The sequence below is a fragment of the Micromys minutus genome (genome assembly GCF_963924665.1).
Source record: "Micromys minutus genome assembly, chromosome: 8".
Lineage (NCBI taxonomy): Eukaryota > Metazoa > Chordata > Mammalia > Rodentia > Muridae > Micromys > Micromys minutus.
Genome location: NC_137977.1, coordinates 18,915,587 through 18,936,669, shown reverse-complemented (window position 1 = coordinate 18,936,669; position 21,083 = coordinate 18,915,587). Strand labels below are relative to the sequence as shown.

The window sequence follows — 21,083 nt, the reverse complement described above, 5'->3', positions numbered from 1 at the left end:
CAGCAAATTACAAAGCATTGGTTAATTGTATCTTCCAGGATTTCCTAGCACCCACAGTGACCTTATGAGGGCCTGAGTCCATTCTGATTTTAGAAGACCATTGCTGATTTATATGAGCATGCTCACAATGGCATTTTTTAATGTGTCAGGGGATTGTATTCACATAGCCACATGGTGTGCACTTGTATATGTTCATATATGTAAATGCACATGGAAGCTGTCAGTCAACCTCATGTCATTCCTTATACGCTACACCCCTTCTTTTTTGAGACAGTGACTTTTACAGAATTTAGTGATCTTCCTTTATGTTAGGTTATCTGGACATTTAGGTCCATGGACTTTTTTTCCCAGAACTTAAATTTCACACACAATGCTGATTTTTTTAAAATTAGATACTCTGTATTTACATTTGATATGTTATCCCTTTATCCCACTCCACTTCCATCTTCCCTCCTCCCTTCATTTGTCTTCACAAAGGTGCACTCCCTTCTGAGCCCCCTCTTCACCCCATTGCCTTGTCATTCCCCTGCATTGGGAAAACATGCCCTCTATGGAACAAAAGGCTCTTCTCACATTGATGCCAGACACTGTTATCTTCAGCTACATACACAACTGGATCAATAGGCTCTCAAAGTGCTCATAAAGTTCGTTGTTTTACTCCATGGGAGTTTTGGGGGGTTTGGTTAGTTGATAATGCTATCTTCCTATGAGGTTGAAACCCCTTTCAGCTCCTCAGGTACTTTGTTTAGCAACGTCATTGGGATCCCTGAATTCAGACCAATGGTTAATGCTCAAATTCTTACATGTATTCTTGGAATCAAACTCAGGTCTTAATGTATGGAAGGCAGCTACTTCACTGAGTTAGCCATCTTCTCTGCTTTAGATTGGTTTTTCTGAAATGACCAGAAGATTGAATCAGGCCGAAGGCTATCAGTTTAATGGTTATATCAAGGTTTTATTGATTTCTGTAATAGTTTCTTATTTTGGACATTAATGATTTTTTTTCTCTGATTTTGTTTTTTTAATCTTCTACTTATATTAGGTCTTAGTGGCTCTATTTTTCCTAGTTTTTAAAGATAAGAACAATTTTTACTGCTTTTAGAGTCTTTTCTTTTGCTAAGATATAAGTCCTGGCTGCAAATATCTCTGAAACCCTGTGCATTCTGTGCTCCACAAATTACATTGAATTTATTCTAATTAATTAATTATATTTTTTAAATGTTATTTTAAAATTCTTTCTTTTTACTTTTATTTCTGCCCTCTCTTCCTCTTCTTTCTTTCTGTCTTTCTTTCTTTCTTTCTTTCTTTCTTTCTTTCTTTCTTTCTTTCTTTCTTTCTTTTGTTTCTCTCTCTCTCCTCCTCCTCCTCCTCCTCCTCCTCCTCCTCCTCCTCCTCCTTCTCCTTCTTCTTCTTCTTCACTAAAGAGCCTTCTGCTGTTTACAGGGAACTCCCTGTGAGTACAATTTTATTCTTTGTAGAAATGAAGTCATTCCTTAGCACACTTTTTTGTCTTTATCTATAGCAAAAATAAGCAGCTGCTCCTTCCCAAGGGGTCTAGTGGAGATGAAGAACTTGCTAGAAGGCCTTAGTCCTGGTTCTCAGAGTCAGCTGTCCTCCTCCTCAGGCTCTCCCTCAGACTCAGATGTGCACTCAGGTAGGTCCTGTCTACCTGCTGGAATCTTCCTGAGTTGGCAACCCACAAGTAGTTGATAGTCACTTTGGATTCAGCCATCTCTTATACTTAAGCACCTTTAGGACACAGGACTATTCTGGGGTCACCACATCACCTTCCTTGCATACTTCATAGTCACACAGAAGGGTCACCACACCTTTCTAGAGGGCAGAGGGCAGTCCCAGGTGCCTCATCTGTGGCTTCAAGGAATGAGGGAATTGTTTTCGAGGCCCTGGATGCTGGCTCACAGTTAAAGTTGCTTTGTTTCCAACTCAAGCAAAATCCATTTTTATTTACTTTGTCAACCACTCAATTACCTCCTCCTTTGTGTGGTTGATAAAAAGAAGCCAAACTCCATCTCTCAACTTCTTGCTGATTTTATGCAGGTTGTCTTTGTATTTATCAGATGGACTTCGACCCAAGGCCACCATCATCACCTTGTTTTGCCAAAGAATAGCTGCCTGTGCTTCCAGGCATTGTGGCTGTCCTTCAGCTTCCTGTTCCTCACATTAGCCATAGAGAAGATGAAGAGGTACTTGAAGGGGTCCACACATTTACCATACACATCTACTACAATAACTCTGACCCATTATTTTAACATGTGCAAGACCTGCACATGTTGCCTTTGGCTCCGTGAGTTGGTACATACATCAGTCATGTTGTATCTGGAAGACATTGTTTCCTTAGAGTCATCAATTGCCTCTGTCTCTTAAAAATCTTTCTTCCTCCACTTGTTCATAACTCCCTGAGCCCTGACAGAAGTACTTTGATGGAGACTTCCCATTAGAAATGAGAGTTACAAAATCTCTCACTCTCTGCACATTTCCCAGTTGCAGTCTCTGTGTTAGTTCTCATCTAATTTAAGAGGAAGAGATGTGATGCTGGCTGTGTGGGTTACTGACCTACAAATGTAGCAGAATAGTGTTAGGGATCATTTTATATCTGTATTCCTGTAGCAGAACATTTGTATTTGGTTTTCTCCTAGGCCCCTAGCCAAACAGTGTCAGGTATGGGTTCTATCTCACAGGGTGGGGTTCAAATTCAACCAGATATTGGTTGGTTACTCCCACCACATTTGTGACAGTATTGCGCCCACATATCATGCAGGTAGGCCACCACTGTTAATATCAGGTTTTCCAGCTGCTTTGAGTTACCTTTATCCTATAGTTTTTATCCTACATGCAGACTAGTAATATGAATATTAGACAGTATGTGTGAAATTCAAGTTATGCATCAGCTCAACTTTTCTTTATTCTATGAGATATGTAAGTGCTGTCTTCAGCAGGAGAGCCTTACCTTTAGTTTGTTAGGAACAACCAATAGCTTTAGAAAAGCCTGAGTTGTTTGGAAATTTTCATGGAGTCTATTTATCACTCTGCATGAAACTTAATCCCAATGCATCAATGATCTCAACATGTGGTCAGTTACCCTCAACATAATAGAAGAGAAAATAAACAATAGTCTTGAGCTCTTCATCACTGAAGAAGACTTTGTGAAGAGGACAAATAACACAGGCACTAAGACCAACAATTACTAAATGGCATCTCATGAAACTGAAGTTTCTAGATGGAAAAGGACACCATCGTCTGGACAAAGCAGCAGGATACAGAGTGGAAAATAGATCTTTACCTACTATGCATCTAATAGAGGGTTAATATATAAAACATACAAATTATTTTTAAAATATATATTAAAAGAACAAACAACTCAATCAAAAATGAGACAGATATAAAACCTAAACAGAGAGTTCTCAAAATTAGAAACACAAATGGCCAAATGGCTGAGAAACACTTAAAGAAACACAGAACATCCCCAGTCATCAGATAATGCAAATCAAAACTACTTTGAAATTATTTTTCTTACATCAGTCATTATGGCCTAGATCAATAGAACAAAAGACAGGTCATGCTGGCAAGGGTATGGAGAAAGGAAACATTCTTTTATTGCTGCTTGGAGTTCAAACTTATATCGCTACTAAGGAAATCAGTGTGGTGGTTCCTCATGAAGCTAAAGAATATGTCTACCTCAGGATTTAGATACATCATTCTCGGGCATGTACCCAGAGAATTCTGCCTCTTACTATGGAGAAACTTGCCTATCCATGTTCACTGCTACTCTATTTACAGTGAAAATTGGAAACCTAAATGTCCATCAACCGATAATAAAAATGTAGTACAATTACAGAGTGGAGTAGTATTAGCTGTTGAAAAGAAAATTATGAAATTCCCAGGTAAATTGTTGGAGGTAGGAAAAATACCCTAAATGAGGAAACTAAGACCCCAAACGACAAATACTATATTTATTCTCTCACATGTGCATGTTAGCTTTTAATACTTTAATAGGCATGTTACAATTCATATACCCATAGAACTTAGGTAAAGAATAAAGAGGAGGGGAGGCTCTGCCAAGGGAATGGACATAAAATGCATGGCTACAGAGAGACAGAGAAGGAGGTGTGGGGATGATGAAGGGGAGGAGGTAGGTAATAGAAGGGTATGGATACTCTAAGATGGAATATAGTAAACAAGAGCTAATATTAAGGATCATTTACAGGGTCACATGGGACAATGCCTAAACCTGAAATAAGCCTCAGTGCTGGGAATTTGTTAATTCTAGTTGAGTATTGTGGGTTAAATTTTCAAAAAAGGCTCTAAAATTTAGGCATAATTTAACATGTTTCCCAATTCTTACAAGTTCATATGCATGCCAAAAATCAACTGAATTCCCAAACTCAGGCTTTCTCTGCTCTGGATTTTCTTTAAACATTATTTCATATCCAGCCTCTGGATGGTTCTATAATAAACAAATATATTTCTCTCAGCCTTAACATGAGAGCTTTGCCTTGTTTTATTGTACCTTTCCTTGTCCTGTTTGGCTGTTCTCTCTTAGATGCTTGCCGTTTTCTAAAGGAAATGGAGGAGGAATGGATCGGAGGGAGAGAAGAGGTGTAGATGAGGCTATGAGGAGTAGAGAGAGGGGAAACTGAAACTGTGTTGAGATGTATGAGAAAAAAATTTAATTAAACAAACAAAAATGGAAGAAAAAATATACACATATATACATATACCCAGGCATGTCCAGCATGAAGTATGATTGCTATAAAATATGCCTGATGTTAATTCTTTGGGGGTATATTTAGAGATTTGCTTTTTTATTAATACCATATAATTTTACAAACTGGATAAGCAAATGGATGTCCTTGCACTTGGAAACCCTTAACATAAAAATCAATGTGAAGGATGGAGATACCTACAACTCAGACATGAAATATATGTATGGTACATGGTAATGTAGTTTGGAACCTAGGATACAGGATTATAATTTATGATCCCTTTAAATATATACTTTGTTACACACCAGCTCAGTTGGAGCAGCAACTTTGGAATGTGTGTGTGTATCCAAGGGGGAGTCCTTGGAGCTTGTTGCTAGGACACCCAGCCATCAATGGCATCTGCTGGCCACCTGCTGATGTTCCTGAACCTGGTTATTTACTATTTACCTGGACCTCTAGAGACAGTTCTTACCAAACATTTTATTTTACTAAGTGAACTTGAACTAAGCAATGTTGTTTGTCACCTACTTTTCAGACTCTTGGAGAGATCAACACAAAATTATGTAAACATATCATGAGGTATAAAATTCTAGTTCATAGGAGTCTTTATTATTTTTTCTAAATTGTGGTTGTAGATTTTCACAGACACAAATGTATTTATTTATTAAATACTTTATTTTAATTAGTGCTTTTTTACCAGGACCCATTTGCCTGAGGTGTTTTTATTGAGAAGAATATCTGCTTAATTGGAATTATTCTTAATTAAGTTATATCTTCTTTTTCTAAAAGTCTAAAATAAATCATGTGATAAAATATTACTCTTAAGTAGACATATAAAGTAATTTTTGCTGAAATTCTTGTTTGTAAGATAATTTTATTATATATAAATGTTTCCAATGTTTTCACTACACAGTGCAATCTTCTAATGGAAACATGACAGACCTTTCCTGCATGCTTTTATGGATAATTTGTTTATGATCTCTAGTAATTTATGGGGGGAACTAGATACTCTTATTTTTTTCTGCACTTAGAAAACAGTCAGTTTTATTGCATGATAACTTGTTTCCATTTTATATTGTCTTCCCATCTTTCACCAATGTTAATTTGCTTTATTGTACTAATGTTCTGTACAAAAATTACATTAATATTAATAAAAGCTAGAAAGAGCTGACATTCCACTCACACATGAACATTTCACTGAGTCAAGAAATTTAATAAAGCTATGTGCTAGCTCATATCTCCTCTGTAAGATTCAGAACAGTACGGCCAGATGATCTTTATCATAAAATTCTGTTTTCCAAGTTGCATAATCCACATATATAAGATATGTGTATTCCACAATAGTAAAAAGATAGTTAAAGTACTATCTCATACATGCAACAACTCAATGTGTTAATGGACTCTTTCCTATCCTCTCAAACTGTCATGACTTGGGTATGATTTAGTCATGTTTTCTTCATTGTTATTAAGTTCATTATATTGCTATTCTGCTTACACTAGAGTCAGTAAAAATCTGTAAAATATTCACCTTTCCACCATCTGGTTGTGATTTCATGAATGGAAAGTAAGTGCTGCAAGTTGCAAAATGGAAATGTACTTGAAATTTATTCTCTCAAGACATATACTTTGCATAACAGCATATCCTCAAAAGACATAGGCAGCAGTAGGTTAAACAACTTTTCCTCCTTTTCCTTACTCCGTCAAAAAGGGACATTTGGAGAAGTTTACTTTGAAGAAAAAGTACAGTGAATACAGTCACCTATATCAGTCATTGATAAAATATTTCTTAAGGAACAGTGAAGAATTAGATTGTCCTGGTTATGTCATAGAAATAATGAGGTGGTTTCTATGTCCAAGGTTAAGAATCTGCGCAAATTATTAAAAAATAAAGTATTGGTACCATGCTGCATGTACAGTTAAAGATGGGGTTAACTGTGAAGCCAAAATCCCAAAAATTGAATATAAAAATTAATGTTCAATGTTTTCAAATAGACTTTCATTTAAATCACTATTTCTTGGACTTTGAAATCTACATGAGAAGTGTTATGAAAACTAATGAATATTTTTGTTATAAGCTTAACCCTCTGCTCTAATGATAAAACTAACAAGAATACTGTTAAAATATTTATTGTATTTTCTCTATTGTGTACTGAGTTGACTATTTTCCAGTGAACTATTTCCTATACTACTTATACTTATGGTTGGTTGTTTTATTGAAGATAAAATAAAGTCTAATTTGCTATATTTGAAATTAATTTACTTGCAAAAGTAACATATAGTTTTTGAGTTATTTTTTATTTTCATTTCCCATTTCCACATTGCTGTTTCACCTCATGACTACAGGACCCTTGATAACAGCTGCCATCTTATTTAAGATGAACTTTGAACAAAAGCAATTTTGTGCCACTATAAACTAGGCAAAGTTATCTAATTGCAGGTCATTCAGGTTGGTGACCAGAGTAAGTAAAATTTTGAGGGAATTTTAAATATTAATTTCTACATATGGTTGAAAAGTACATGGGTTACATGAAATTTTACTTTTAGGTGCTGATTATTTATTTCCTATAAACATCCAAAGTCTCATCCAGCGATGTTAGATCTTACCTGTTTTCAGTTAGACACTTTTTGAAGAAGTTTGATTACAACGTTAAAGTAATCTAAAAGTATCTTTATGAATATCCACTGACTGTACTAAAACTGAGAGGCTTCCCTCCCCACAAAACTTTAAAAATTCTTCTGCCTATGAGTTCTAAGGTTGGGAGGCTTTTGATGACTGCCTCTATTTCTTTAGGTGTTATGGGATTATTTAGATGGTTTACCTGAAAAAAAAATTCTTCTGCCTTCTTTAATCATAATTCTAAACTATATTCTTCAAAGCTGTGGGTGGTATTTGCTCATCTCACAGCTGTGGACAATATCAGGCTATTGGATTACTGTTCCAGGTAACAATGATACTGATGACATTGTTTTTGTGTTGTTCAAATTAGCACCTTTAACAGTGAAGGTTAGAATGAAATCATTAAGATACAAGGCATCTCTGGATGACACAACTTGAGAGCTCTATGCTACATGAGAAAGCAACATGAGGAAGAGTATTACTAGAAGTCTACCGTTCATATGGAAGTTACGGTTTAGATTATTTTATTCATCTCAGCATTATATAGAGAGATTCCAGAAGGAAATTCAGATGCGTCTGATTTTGAATTTTTACATGGATAACCTTAACTCTTGATATTAAAAACATGAGAGAGGGTGATGTTCTTCTAGAGTTTGTGACCTGGACCAGCAGATCATTCTTCAGTGAGAGGGTTTTGAGGAAAAGGACAAGTAAATGAGAACATTAAAAAAAAATAGAAATTTGGGATCAAAAGGTCTTGCATAATGGCTTATGCAAACAATTCTATTTAAGAAATACAGAATCCTATACAACTTCCACAGGATAAATAGGACACAGTCAGAAGAAAGCCATCATAAAATGGGCCAAGGTCAACAAGTAACTAATCAAGTAATGCTGCACAAGAGGAATACAGAAACAAGTTCACAAGCCTTGCGATTGGTCATCATAGTCTCTTCAGAGGGAAATTTCCAGGAACTGAAACCTTTAAGGCCCTGACCCTATCCCCAGCTTAAATCATGCCAAGTGTTGCTCTGGGTAAAGACACAGAACTAGATCCCATTTGTCTTTTCATTAGCTCCTCTGAGAAAGCCTTGGGTTAGCCCACTTCTCAAGGCTTTACCCTCTGCTGAGTGATTTTCTCAGATGACCCATGGAGGAGATAGACTCAAAAGTTGCATAGATTCAAGATTCATCAGCTCTCAGAAGACAGTATGCACATGCATCTTTTAAGGAAATCCTGTGAAATTCTCTGTGATGCCTTGTCTTCAGACTGATAGAGGAGTTTTAATTGAATTCTTTTAAACTGTTAACTCTTAAGCTATGGAAACCCTTAATGTGGAGGCATCCCTAGTTTTGTCTTATTTGGATGGTTCAACAGAACTTTATTACTGTGCATGTTTGTGTTTGTCAAGCTGAATAGCCCCCAGAGCTCCCACAATGCATTGCACTGTACATGATACAGCAAATTATTTTGCTAAAAAGAAGACTCATCATTTTAGATATGCCATTTGACACTTCTGGGATCTGGTTAGAATTACATGTTTCTTGAGGTTCATTTTTCTTGAAGTAGTACTTATATTAAGTAGAAAAATCAGTCATTGGATAGAGAAACTTGGACAATTGCACAAGATTTGAATATAACTGTCTCCTCTGTGTAGGGCTAGAATCATAAAATGTTACACCGAAGTACTATTGACATATTCACGAAATCACTTATTCTGAAAATAACATTGTGCCTTCCCACTGAGAGAAAGATTTGTTATTCCTCTCATATATTAGATGAAGCAAAAAAGAAATAGAACTAACCTGAAGCCTTCACCTGCAGTAAGCAATCTGCAGAAGTGCAAGCTGGAATCCAGCTCCCGCTGTGACTCTAATGTCCAATTTCTCAGACAGAGGATTTGCACATGAGAGATGATGATGTTTTGAAAGGAAATTAGCATAGCCTTAGATGGAAAATGCAGAATATCTCAAATTAACTACAGAGCAATTACAATGACATTGTGTACTGTACAATAGCCCATTAAGCAGTATTAGATCACCGCCTTCCTCTCTTTCTGGCTTATTATTAGGGACAAACCTATGTTTAAGCAGCATTTTGTGCAGTGTCAACCACATAAGGTCTGCATGAGATTTTAAAATTTACTTAGAAAAACAAACATATTCATACACACACTTATACATGTATGCCTCAGATGTAAGTGCATATATTCACATCGATGAGTGCACATATGCATATACACATGCACACACATCAATGTACACATTGATATGTGCACATTTGCACACATATATACACATACATAATGCTTATACAGCCATTAAAGTAGCATTTCAGTTTTCAATGTATCTCTTTAATTGTAGTTTTTATGTTAAACAATGCACCAATTTTGTAACTTAACAATTTAGATATGCATCTAAAGGCTATTATATTTCAATGTTGGATTTATCATTTTTTTATGCCTTTCTTTTCCTACATATTTTTGACTCTCAATCACTTGTCCATTAAATTAGAATGGAGTATCTCCCCTTCCCTTCCCCCTTTCCTTTTTCCTTTCCTTTCCCTTCCTTTCCTCCCCCCTTTTTCTTTTCTTACCTTCCCTTCCCTCTTCCTTTCTTTTCCTTTCCCTTCTCTTTCCCTTCCCTTCCCTTCCCCTCTCCTCTTCACCTCATCTCTTTACTTCCTTTCTCTTCCTTTCTCTTCCCTTGCCCTCCCCTCCCTTCCCTTTTCCTCCCTCCTCTTCTCCCTTCCCCTCTCCTCTTTTTTTCTTTTTTCTCTTTTTTCTGTTTTCCTTTTTCTCTCCACTTAATATTCTGTTCATAGCTCTTTCTCTCTCCTCTTCTCCCAGTCCCATTCGCACACTCTCCTCCCCATTCAGAGAAGGGGAGACCAAAACATGTATACCAACAACCCTACCCCCTCTAGTCCCTCAGGACTAAACTCTCCTATCTAATTGAGGTCAGACAAGGCGTCCAGCCTGGAAAAAGAAATCCAATGGTAGGCAACAGAGTCAGAGACAGCAGCCACTCCAATTTTTAAGAAACCTGCATAAAGACTAAGGTAGATATTTGCTACATATTTGTAGGGGCCTAGGTTGAGTCCATGCATGCTTTTTGGTTAGTGGTTCAGTTTCTGTGAGCCTCAGTGAGTCAAGGTTAGGTTATACTGTAGATCTTCTTGTGGTATTCTTGATCCCTCAGGCTTTCTCAGTTCTTCCCTTGACTCTTCTCCAAGATTCTAAACTCAATTTATTGTTTGGCTATGGGTGTTTGTACCTGTTTGCCTTATCTGCTAGAAGAAGCCTCTCAGAAGTCAGTTAGGCTAGACTCATGTTTGTGTACATAGCAAAGTACTGTTAATAGTATCAGGGACTGGCTTTCTCCCTAGGGATGGATCTTTAGTTGGCTACTCCATCAATCTGTTTCATCATTATCACTGCACATGTTGTAGGCAGGATAAATAACCCATCTTTATCACTGCACATCTTGTATGCAGGAAAAAATTTGGGTCGAAGGTTTTGTGGATGGGTTAGTGTCTTCCTCTCTTCAGGATTCATATCCCCCACTGGTAGCAGTCTCAGCTAGGGTAAATCCACAGACTCCGAGGAGCCTCCCTTATCCTGGGTTTCCAGCTACTCCCAAAGATCTCCCACAACCAACAATTTCCACGTGTTTATTCCTTTTTCCCCACTCACCCCCCCATCTCCCACTCAGTTCCCTTCCTTCACTCACTTCCAATGTCAGCTTGATTTTCCCTTCTGAGTGAGATTCAAGCATCCTCTCTTAGGTCTTTCCTCTTGTTTAGACTCTTTGGGTCTGTGGAGTGTAGGATGGGTATTTCAGAATTTCTGGCTAATATCCACTTAGAAGTGAGTACATACCATGCATGCCTTTCAGGGTTACCTCACTGGGGATGATATTTTCTAGTTACTTCCATTTCTTTGCAAATTTCTTGATGTTTTTGCTTTTAGTAGCTGAATGGTATTCCATGTGTAAATGTAACACATTTACTCTATCCATTTATTGGTTGAGGGATATATAGGTTGTTCCCAATTTCTGGCTATTGTGACGGAGGCAGTTAAGAACATAGTTGAGCCAGTGTCACTGTGGTATGGTGGAGTAATATGCCTAGGAGTAGTATAGCAGGGTGCTGAGGGACAAGTATTGCCACGTTTTTGAGAAGCCACCAGATGGATTTTCAAAGTTGTAGAAGTTTGCGCTCCCACAGGTGTTCTCTTGCTCCACATCCTTGCCAGTATGTGTTTTCACTTGAGATTTTGGTCTTAGCAGTTCTAATGGGTGTAAGATGGAATCTCAGTTGTTTTGATTTGTACTTCTTTGATGACTAAGGAGGCAGAGCATTTCTTTATGTACTTCTCAGCCATTAGGGATTCTTCTCTTGAGCACTCCCTGTTTAGCTCTGTATCCTATAGCTTTTCTTTTTAAAATTAATTGTTTGAGATTTTTGTATAGTTACCTTATTTTCCTCTCTTCCATTTTCAACCTGCTCAGTCTATTTAATGCTACTTGTAAGTGTACATTTTTAGGACCGGTTATTAGATATTGGAAGACCAGTTGATGTGCTGTTCCATGGAAACATCTCTTTGCAATTGATGGTGACTATTTACAGAAAACGACAACTGAAAAAATGTAGAGCTGTGAAGCCCAGACTCGATGGTACACCTACAACATACCTCACTCTGGAGCTCAATATCAAATGATACATCTATAATACAATGAACTCCTGCACTTACGTCTCAGGCTCTTTTCAGAAAAACGGGCAGAAAGATTGTAAGAATCAAAGGGAACAGGAATTTTTCTAAAAGAGAATGTTTCCTAGAAATGCCAAATGGTATGTCTATAAAATCTCACCAGTGTCGCTGTCCAAACCTGAACTGGACAAAGATGACATCAATAGGCCTGCTACTAAAGGAGGAAAGCAGACATGCCCTCAGTCCTAGACAATAAACTACAGGCAACTAAGGAGTGATGAGAGCAGGAGACATAGTCCACCTTCTCTGTTTTTAATTGAGTCGGGGATTTACTCTCCTTATTCTGTAGTTCAGGCTAGCCTTGGAATTACTATATTACACACATTGGCCTGAAACTTGTAGAGATTCTTCTGTTTCAGACTCCTGAGTTATAAGCATGTGGCACCATACTAGGCGTTCATTCAAAACCACAGAGAATCCTTTCAAATAAGATCTCATATGATAAAATCCTTTACTATCAGACTGCCTGTAGATCTGCCTGGGTGCTATTAAATTCCATTTGAAAATGCTGTATAAAGACAAAACTTGTAGCTTTTCCTCGTGGCAAGAAGAAAGCAATCTCTGGAATAATATGAGAAAAAGATACTTAAGCTTAAATGAACCATATGCATTCAGGTATTCCATTCCTAAGTCTAGAATAAAATTTGAGTTTTAGCACTGCTATCTCTAATCTAATTGGTATGACTATTCATTACCCTAAGATATATTTTGAGTCATGAGCATGATACAGTTCTAGGCCTTGGGAAACTCCAAATCTAATGGGCCATCATGAACAATCTGTTGTTGGTTCTGAGATAAAGGTACAGAGTTACAGACTAAATGGCATATTATTGCAGCCTCACTTAATTGTGTATTCTACTTAGATCTGAGTTGACATTGCAGGGAATAGAAAAATAGGAAAAATGTACAAAGAGCTGAAGAATCAGAGAAGAGAATGAGTGTGACCATTATGAAGAATTTCAAGTTATGTGCTAGAACACTGATTGTGCATAGAGAATAACAGGAAGCTCATTGAACAGCACAGTGACTGACACTATCAGGAAGATCTCCACAGGAAATATCAATGTTTGATTATGCAACTTAAAGTATATGTGTATGTACACATAATACTCAAATTTGCAATTATCTACATATACTCATACACATATATTGCTATATTTGTGTGTATGTGTGCATGTATATATTTTGTACACACATATAGACACATGATAGGGAAAGGTTTTTGTATGGATTGCTGTTTGTATTTTCTCCTCCCTCAAGAGGGGTGCCCTCAGGTGAGGTCAGGTAAAATTTTAATTAGTCAATTAAAGCTAGAGCCTGTGATTGGGCAGTGGAAGAAAAAGGTGGAGTTGAAAGTGTTAGAGAGGGAAAAAAGGAAGGAGAAAGCAGACGAGACAGAGGACCAAACAGAGGACAGAGGGAAAGATGGAGGGAGGACATGCGATGGAGCAGACTCACATGACCTGGAGGAGCTGCATGTACCTGAGGACTCATAGCTGGGCAATAGAGTAGTGAAGAGGAATATATTCTAATCTAAGCATACAGCTTGTAATTTTATTATTCAGGTGTGTGTTGTTTGCCCAGTCATTTCGTGGTTAGAGAGTTACCACTATAAATCTGGCTGGTATAAGTCTGCAGTGTTTTCCTTTTACAGGGCTAAGGGGATTTGAATGAATGGTACCTGGCTTTCTGCAGGAGAGCGACAGGGGCACCAGTTCAGAATTTTAGGAAAGACTGGTTAGGTCAGCACAGGTAGTGGACATGAGAGAGCTAGCTTGGGAGTAGCTTTTGACCAGAGTGGTTTGGCAGCAGGGTGATCACGGGAACCAGGGCCAAATGGCTGCTTGGGGCTGGCCATGGAAGTGGGCAAGACCACTGAGGCCAACTACGTGCTACAGGTTTTTTTCTAATTATTTACCTATGTGTGGTCAGCATGAAAATCAGAACTTTGTATGCAGTAGCAGTTAAAAATATTCTCTTAAAGCAAATTGGAGTTACTATTGTAGAGATCACTACAACCATACAATAATTCTTGCTACTTCAGTGTCACCCCAGAAAAACTCTTTGTTTGTAGGTATCCCCATCCCCTATCTTCTACATTAGCTGAATTGTCTTTATAGTTTTGCAATTTGTCAGTTTTCATTTTTGGTTTCAAAAATCCCTATTTCTGTCATAGAAAGTAGACCTCTTTCTGACAATGATATTTTCCATGAGACATAAAGGAGAAGAAGCAGAAATGCTACTTGTTCCTTGGGTGCCTTGACACATTTCCCCATGACAGCCTGTAAAGGAAAAATACACTGTAAACTATATGAAATTTTCTCAATGGTTAACATCCCAAACATTTCTTTAATACTGAGAGTTGTCCATCTAAGTATTATATACTTTGACAGTATGAAATGTGAACTTCAAAGGAATTGCATTTTTCTAGTACCATTGCTAGAAATTACAGAATTTTATATGCACTTCTGTATCTGAAATTCTTAAAAATTTCCTTTTAATATTATAATGCATATGACAGCAGATAATTTTTAAAGTATGATATTGTGCAACTATGATATAAATATATTTGTTAAAAACATATCTTCATATTTTCACATAACAATGCCAGACAACTGTTACTCATTATAAAAAACTATTTAAATAAAAATTAATCTCTGACTAAAGAAACATAAATAATGCATTTTCCAAAATTACCTAGTTATATGCTTTCCCTGTTCAGTAATGGTGGTGTTTGAGCTTTTCTCTTTTGCTCCTTGCTTTGTAATTATTGTTCTCACAATGGTGGAAACCAAGAGTCATGAAGTTGTAAACAAAGTTAAAACCCTCATTCTTTTTTTACCTCAGATGTTGCCTTAAATCTTCCCCAACACATACTCACAAGAATGTGCTCTCAACAAAACAGAATTGTTCTTCAAACTCCATTCATTATGTTTGATTCCAAAATGTGTTATGGTTATTTGAACACATGGCAAAAACATCTATGCAGGGTATAGAAGTTCTGACCTACAGTCTTGACTGTTATAGACAATTGAGTCAGTAGCCTCATTTCTTTGAAATTTGACTTTCTTCTTACTACAAAATGATATGCAAAGTCTTTCCCAGTTTTAAATGTTTAACCCAAATATGACTTAATAATGAATAAACTTCTTTTGCTTTCCAATTTAATCCTCAGCCATCTGTTGATGCATCAAGAGGAACACAGATTTAGGGAACCCCTTGCCCAAATGATTCTGTCCTAAATGCCATTATGGTTAAGTCAAAAGCAAACCCTTCCTATAATGCATTTCCATTCATTTTATGCTCTTTTCAAATACACACAGTGGATTCAGTCTGTGTTGTCTTCTTGGAACTCTGTCAACACTGTTAACAAGATCATTCTCTCTCTCTCTCTCTCTTTCTGTCTCTGTCTCCCCATCTCTCTCTTTCACACAGACACTTATGCTCACACTCACACACACTCAAATGTACATACACAAATGTAAAGAGTGTAGGTATAAGTAGCCAAATAAAACTAAAAACTGTGGTCTTAGAAGTGTCTGTGTGAAAGAGAGAGATGGGGAGACAGAGGTTGTTCATTGTAACTAGTAAGACCTTAATATACACTATCAAACCTTTGGAAAAAAAGAAGCCAAGCACTGACAAAAATGTATTCGTATACTTCTATGCAAAAATGCTTAAAATTTGTTCATTTATCTTTGTTTTTTAAAATAAAGTTGTTCAAAAAAATAAAAAATAAAAAAAAGAAATAATATGAATTACTTTACTCTGTTTTTGAAACTGTCAATGGAAGTGACAAAAGCAAACTGTCTGTTTTCCAGCTCTACTCTTTTTACAAGACTTCCAAAATAGGAGTCTAAGGAGCAATCGAACTTCATGTCACCGTCTTCATTTCTACATAGCCAAAGGTCTCATTCACATTAAAATAAAAACATCAGCCTCGAGGCATCACTGAAACATGTTATGTTGAGGACAGTGCTTTTTATGAGTCATCTCATTAAAATGTCACAACAGCCCATTGATGTAGGCATACTTCCTTTAATAGAAGTACAGAAAGATGGAAACTCAGAGCTCCAGAAAAACTAATTTTTATGTTTAAAGAAGAAAAGGCAAACTTTGAAACAAAATAGAAGAGAAGGCTATATTCATTGTCAGTTTCCTAAAAGTGCAAGAGTGATGTGGCAAACAGCATAGGCAGGAAAGGAGAATTTGAGACAAATATCTAGAAGTTAAAAGAGAAAGTATATAGACATCAGGTAGTAAGGCATGCCAAGAAACCTGAAAGGAAAAAAAATGCTATAAATTTTAGGTTGTGCTTATCAAGTGCCAATCATGATTGAACATTGATGATTGTGTTATGACATGTTTCTAGAGACAAACTATGTGAATATATGCAGTACGTGTAGTTTATGCATAGTCAGTTTGACTGCAGAGGGATAGATTACTAGCTAAGGGGAACAACTCTCTGGCATTATTTTGTGCTTTTCTATAACTATGCAAATGATAATATATGGTCCCCTTATTTCCAATCATGGTTAGGAATGAAAATTCACTATCACCAGAAATGTGAAATTCTCCAACAAAAATTCTCTGTCAAAAGTTTCCATGAGTCATAACCTAGCATGATGAAAGTTCTGAGACCACAACTCCAGTTCAAGGTTCAATTTCGGCTACACACAAATATTAGTTGTGCTTATGTGAAGCTCTTTTACTAAAACATGGCTCCTTAAGAATCTACAAGCATAAATATTAAAACAGAACAAAATTTCCTTTACAGAGATCTCAATTAAATTACAATATTAAGCATACTATTACAGGAGTCCATTAAAGATTTAGTTACCTTCTGTGGTGAACGTTAAGAAACTATTACTCAAAATCTATTTAAAGTATTAAATGAAATGAAAATGTATAAGAAAGGTCATTATGCATCACAAGATGATCTTCTAAGGAAAGCTTAGCAGCTGATAGATTGTTTAAGCATCTCCAAGATTACAGTTTCATACTCAATAATTCAGAGACAGAGTGGGCAATCAGCCTTTCTTTCCCATCTGGTATCTAAAGCTTAGTTCTACAAGTAAAATTCAGATCTCATCAGTGAGAAAGTGACATTGAGCTCACCCACGGATCAGCAGCACACTGACCATTGCATTCTGGGTTGCCAACGCTCTTTGTAGTAGTAATCTTAGTGTGTTTTGCCACCACTTCCAAGGGTAAAGAACTAAATTTTATTACATTGTTTTTTAATACTTGTCTCCTCATTCCTGCTAAACAGCCCTGAATAAGGAGTCAGGGGTCTTTGCTTTTAATTTTATTTTTGAACAAAAAGGAAACTTTCCATGCAGAGTTTCTTATCTCTGCTTTCCTCATTATGAGTATTATGTTTGTTCAGTGGAAGAGTAATGTTCTTCCTCTTTAATGGCATATCAGCATTTTAAATTAAAACATTAACAGGTGGCAGCTAGGAAACAATCAAAACAATTAGACTATTTCTAAGTATAAGGTAACTAAAAAAAGCCAAACAAATAAAAACAGAAAAAACTTTGTTAAAGAAATTGGAAAATTCTGTGTGGGATAAATATATTTCCTGACTCATTTCTATGTTTCTAATTATTTATTATTTTCACACAGTCATGTAATGAAAGGACCAAAACTTCTCTACTTTCTGCAGGAATCCAGGGATATAAATGTTATAGACATCAATGCTTTAAGAATACTTCACAAAGTGGATCCTTCCAATCCATGAGCATGGGAGATCTTTCTGCCTTCTGAGATCTTCAGTTTTTTTCTTCAGAGATTTGAAGTTCTTGTCATACAGATCTTTCACTTGCTTAGTTAGGGTCACATAAAGGTATTTAATATTGTTTGTGACTATTGTGAAGGGTGTTTTTTCCCTAATTTCTTTCTCAATGTGTTTATCCTTTGAATAGAGAAAGGCTACTGATTTGTTTGAGTTAATTTTGTATCCAGTCACTTTGCTGAAGTTATTAGCTGTGGGAGTTCTTTGGTAGAATTTTTGGGGTCACTTAAGTATACTATTATATCATCAGCAAATACTGATATTTTGAGTTCTTCCTTTCCAATTTACTTCCTTATTACATCTTTTTGTTGTCTAAATGCTCTAGCCAGGACTTTAGTTTCTTTATTTCATCCTTGAACAAGTAATCATTGAGTAGAGCATTGTTAAGCTTCAGTGTGTGTGTGTGTGTGTGTGTGTGTGTGTGTGTGTGTGTGTGTGTGTGTGTGTGTGTTTTCTGTAAGTTTTTTGTTATTGAAGAGCAGTGTTAGTCTGTGGTGATCTGATAGAATGCATGTGATTATTTCAATCCTCTTGTATCTGTTGAAGCCTGTTTCATGTTCAATTATATGATCATTTTTGGAGAAGGTACCATGAGGTTCTGAGAAGAAAGTATATTCTTTTTTAGGATAAAATGTTTTATAGATATTTGTTAAATCCATTTGGTTCATAACTTCTGTTAGATTCCCCGTGTCTCTGTTCAGTTTCTGTTTCTATGATCTGTCCATTGATGAGTGTTGAAGTCTCCCACTATTATTGTGTGAGATGCAATGTGTGCTTTGCGCTTCAGTAATGTTTCTTTAATAAATGTATGTGCTCTTGAATTTAAAGCATAGATATTCAGCATTGACAGTTCATCCTGGAAGATTTTTTCTTTGAAGAATAATGACATGTTTTTCCTTATCTTTATTGATACTTTTTTGAAAGTCAATTTTATTTCATATTAGAATGGCTCCTCCAGCTTTTTCTTGGGACCAGTTGCCTGTAAACTTTTTTCCAGTCTTTTATTCTGAAGTAATGTCTGTCTTTGTCACTGAGGTTTGTTTCCTTTGTGCAGAAAGATGTTTGGTCCTCTTAATGTTTTCAGCCTGTTAGTCTATGTCTTTTTTGTTGGAGGAATTGAGTCCATTGATGTTGAGAGATATTAGGGAACCAATGATTGTTGTTTCCTGTTATTTTTGTTGTTAGAGGTAGAGTTATGTTTGTGTGACTATCTTCTTTTGGATTAGTTGAAAGATTATTTTTTTGTTTTTTGTAGAGTGTATTTTTCCTCCTTGTTTGGAGTTTTTCATATATTATTTTTGTAGGGTTGGTTTTATAAAAAGACATTGTGTACGTTTGGTTTTGTCATGGAATATATTTGTTTCTTCATTTCTGTTAACTGATAGTTTTGCTGATATAGTAGCCTGGGTTAGCATTTGTGTTCTCTTAGGATCTGCATGACATCTGTTCAGGATCTTTTGGCTTTCATCGTCTCTTTTGAGAAACCTAGTGTAATTGTGATAGGTCTACCTTTGTATTTACTTGACCCTTTTCCATCACTACTTTTAATATTCTTTGTTGTATGCATTTTGTGTTTTGACTATTATGTGATGGTAGGAATTGCTTTCTGGTCCAATCTATTTGGAGTTTTGTAGGCATGTTGTAAATTTATGGGCATCTTTTTTTTTTTTTTTTTTTTTTTTTTTTTTAGGTTAGAGAAGTTTTCTGATATAATTTTGTTGAAGATATTTACTGGGCCTTTTAGTTGGGAATCTTTGCTCTCTTCTATACCTATTATCCTTCAGTTTGATCTTCTCGTTGTCTCCTGGATTTCCTGGATGCTTTGGTGTATGAGCTTTTTGTGGTTTGCATTTTTTGACTGTTGTGTTCATGTTTTCTATGGTATCTTCTGCCCCTGAGATTCTCTCTTCTATCTCTTGTAGTCTGTTGGTACTGCTTGAGTCTAGGACTCCTGATTTCTTTCCTAGGTTTCCTATCCCCAGAGTTGTCTTTCTTTGTAAATTTTTTATGGTTTATAGTTCCATTTTTAGATCTTTTATGATTTTGTTCAATTCATTAACCTTTTTGGTTGTGTTTTTCTGTAATTCTTTAAGGGCTGTTTTTATATGGTTGTTTGTTTGTTCGTTTTTTGTCTTTTTCCTTTAGGGGCTTCTTCCTGTTTACATGTACTGTCCTGTACTTTTTTAAGGGAGTTATTTATGTTATTCTTAATGATTTCCAGCATTATCATGAATTGTGAATTTGAATCAGAATCTTTCTTTTCTGGTGTTTTGGGGTATCAAGGGCTTGCTGTGGAGGGGAAACTATGTTCTGATAATGCTAAGTCGCCATTGTTTCTGTTGCTTAGGTTTTTGCACTTGTTTCTTACCATCTGCTTATCTCTGTTCTTAGCAGGTCTTGGGTGTCTCTGATTGTGACTTGACCCTCCTATAAGCCTGTGTGTCAAAACTATTGAGAGACCAACTTTCTTCCAGTGGGATCTGCATACAGAGAGCTATGGCCTGGGGTTGGCTCAGAGTATAGAGAGAAATTGGAAGAATTCTGTCCCTGACTACCTCTCCATTCCTATGTTGTGAGAATTCCAGGAGGTCCTTGGAGCAGAAGTGTTGATCTTACCTGAGCTCTCAGGTTTTTAAGCTCTTCTAAGAGAGTAGTTCTTTTCCCCACAGGGTCTAGGTATAGAGAGCTGTGGCTCAGGGTCAGCTCAGGGCACAGACAGAAACCAGAAGGACCCTGTTCTTGTTACTTTTGATAAGGGTACTTGTATAACCATTCAGAACTATCTAAGGCTTATTGAATTAGAATTCTGAATGTACTGTCATTTGTAAGCCCTGAACATTGTACTTTGAAATTCAGAGAATCCACAAAACTTCTTGTCTTTAGCCACATTTTAATTAATATTTTAACATTATCAGAATTTCCAGTTCTAAAAGTAGAGAATAATGATACAGTAGGAGACTATGAGAAAGCATAAACCACAGGACAGCCTATGAGCGCTCTGGCTAATAGTACAAGTGAAAGAAGCTTTGGCTTAGGTTTCCCAAAACAAACTATAACCTTTAAAACCCGTTTTTGTGGCTGCTAGAGTAAATTTTGAAGCTTAGTTTGGGGAGTACCTCTTAGAGGTAAAGAGGATGGGGAAGGAATGGGTGGTTCATGGAGGGGATGCCAGA

At 36.4% G+C, this 21,083-nt stretch overlaps 1 protein-coding gene and 1 pseudogene across 2 annotated transcripts in view; one reads left to right on the top strand and one right to left on the bottom strand.

Moving 5' to 3' along the window:
* The window catches only part of RIT2 (Ras like without CAAX 2), a gene marked incomplete at both ends in the record, with an annotated part of 351,386 nt that overhangs the window by 199,471 nt on the left and 130,832 nt on the right, over nt 1-21,083 (top strand). The window lies entirely within an intron of this gene.
* LOC308423694 (mRNA turnover protein 4 homolog) lies at nt 1,605-19,781 on the bottom strand (annotated as a pseudogene). The gene is made up of 2 exons: nt 19,681-19,781; nt 1,605-2,253 (listed from the first exon to the last, which is right to left on the bottom strand). The product of its transcript is annotated as an mRNA turnover protein 4 homolog (transcript).